The sequence below is a fragment of the Empidonax traillii genome, unplaced genomic scaffold (assembly GCF_003031625.1).
Source record: "Empidonax traillii isolate 1590-97213 ecotype Southwest subspecies unplaced genomic scaffold, ASM303162v1 scaffold5679:size7475, whole genome shotgun sequence".
Classification (NCBI taxonomy): Eukaryota; Metazoa; Chordata; class Aves; order Passeriformes; family Tyrannidae; genus Empidonax; species Empidonax traillii.
In genome coordinates, this window is record NW_020960872.1 from 1,814 (window position 1) to 4,039 (window position 2,226).

Below are 2,226 nucleotides of genomic sequence, written 5' to 3' on the forward strand. Positions count from 1 at the left end.
ATGCTGATGCCAAAAGGGGGGACAGGGGGATGACACCAAAAGGGGGATGAAGCACATGGGGACCCCAGTACAGGCCAGGGACAGTGACCTCGATATGGGGTTGGTGACCCCGATATGGGGCTGGAGAGGTGACACGTGACAGGGACGGGGACCCTGGTGCAGGACACAGAAATGGGGTCCTCAAAGGAGGTCAGGGATGGGGACCCTCACACAGACCAGAGGGAACCCAAAGCAGGTTGGGGAATGGAGCTGTGGGATTGGGACCCCACAATGGGACTGGTGACCCCAATATGGGGCTGGAGAGCTTAGGCAGGACATGGTGACCCCAAAAGGGGGATGGAGACCCCAGTGCACGACAGGGGGACAGGGACAGGGCATGGAGACTCCAGTATGGAACTGGGGACCCCAGTGCAGGCCAGGGGACCCCAACATGGTATTGGGGACCCCAATGCAGGACAGGGGCTCCAGTGCAAGGCAGAGAGAGCCCAGCATGGATCTGGAGAGCTCATGCAGGACATGGTGACCCCAGTGAAGGACTGGGGACCCTAATGTTGGACTGGGGACCCCAGTGCAGGACACAGTGACCCCAATGCAGCCCAGGCGACCCCAAGGCAGGACACGGTGACCCCAATACGGGAATGGGCACCCCAGGCAGGACATGATGACCCCAATGCGGGACTGGGGATCCCAATGCAGGACACGGTGACCCCACTGCAGCCCAGGGGCAGGGGGTCCCCGAACCAGTCCCAGCTCCCCCTCACAGGGTGCGGGGGGTGCCAGAGCCGGGTGCCCCGTGCCGGGGAGGGGGTCCGGAGCGGGCGTATCACCCCCAGCCCCAAAAGGATATGGCCATTCGGTGATCTTTTTGGCGTATTTCCTCACCACGTTGTCCTCGCTGAAGAGGAAGAGCGAGCGGTTGACGGTGAGGCAGTTCTGCCGCACCGGGATGGGGTTGTACAGGGCCATGGTGCGGGCGCGCTGGGCCATGGACTGTTTGTAGAGGCGCTGTGCCCCGGGGGGGCCCTGCCGGGGACCCCCCCCCGCGCCCCGGCCCCCCGCCGCCGCCCCGGGGCCGCTCCCGCCGCCGCCGGGCCCATAACGGGCCGCCACCTCCTCTCCGAAACGAGCCATCCCGCCGAGGGGGGGTCACGCTGCTGAGGCCGGCACCGCCGAGGAGCTCATCACATCCCATGGGCCCCCCTAAATCCTCGGGGGGGGGGCGGAGGTCGGGGTCCGTCCCGACCGGACGAGGGGCGCTCAGAGCAGGGTCAGCATCCCGAGCATCCCTCGGTGCGGCGCGGCCCCTCTGCGAGCCGGTGCGGCGAGGGGGGGGACCCCGAGGTTGAGGAGGGGTCCGAGGGGTGCGGGGGTCCCTCCGCTGCGGTTCCCGGTGCCCCGGCGCGGGGGGGTCGCGGCGCTGCGGCTCCCGGTGCCCCGCTGTGGGGGGGGTCCCTTCGTTGCGGTGCCCCGGAGGATGGGGGGGGTCCTTCTGCTGCGGTGCCCCCCCCGCAATCCGGTGCGGGGGGTTTCGAAGGGCACCCCCGGTGTAAAAGGGTCCCCGGCGCTGCGGCTCCCGGTGCGGGGGGGGTGGTCCCGGTGCCCCCGGAGCGGGTTGCAGGGGTCCTGGCGCTGCGGTGCCCCGGTTTCGCGGGGGGGTCCCTTCGCTGCGGCTCGCGGTGCCCCGGAGTGGGGGGTCCCGATGCCTCGAGACTGGGAGGGTCCCCCCGCTGCGGTTCCCGGTGCCCCGCGGTGGGGGGGTCCCTCCGCTGCGGCTCGCGTTGCCCCCGGCGCGGGGTGCGGGGGTCCCGGCGCTGCGGCTCTCGGTGCCCCCCCACGGGGAGGGTTGCGGTAATTTTGGGGCGGTGGGGGCGGGGGGACAGAAAAAGCCGGGGCTCGCTCAGCGCATCCCGGCGCCCCCGGCCCGGAGCATCAGTGAGAGGGGGGGAGGTAAAAAATCCCCTCGAAATCCCCAAATTGTCCCAAAATCCAAAGAATCGGTAGAAAAAAGGCGGTGCAGACGGCGGGGGTGCGGACCCCCCCTCGGGGCGGCGGGGCCGGGCGGGGGTCGCCGTCAGCCCCCCGGCAGCAGCGGGGTGACGGGGCCCATCGGGCCGGGCTGCGGCAGAGCTCGCGCTGCTGCTGCTCCTCCTCCTCCTCCTCCTCCTCCTCCCCCTCCTCCTCCCCCCCAATACCCGGGACCTTCCTCCTCCTCCTCGTGCTCCCCAG

General features: G+C 70.2%; 1 pseudogene; it reads right to left on the reverse strand.

The window, feature by feature from the left end:
* Positions 1-761: 761 nt before the first annotated feature.
* LOC114073210 lies at positions 762-1,146 on the reverse strand (annotated as a pseudogene).
* Between the last annotated feature and the right edge of the window lie 1,080 nt (positions 1,147-2,226).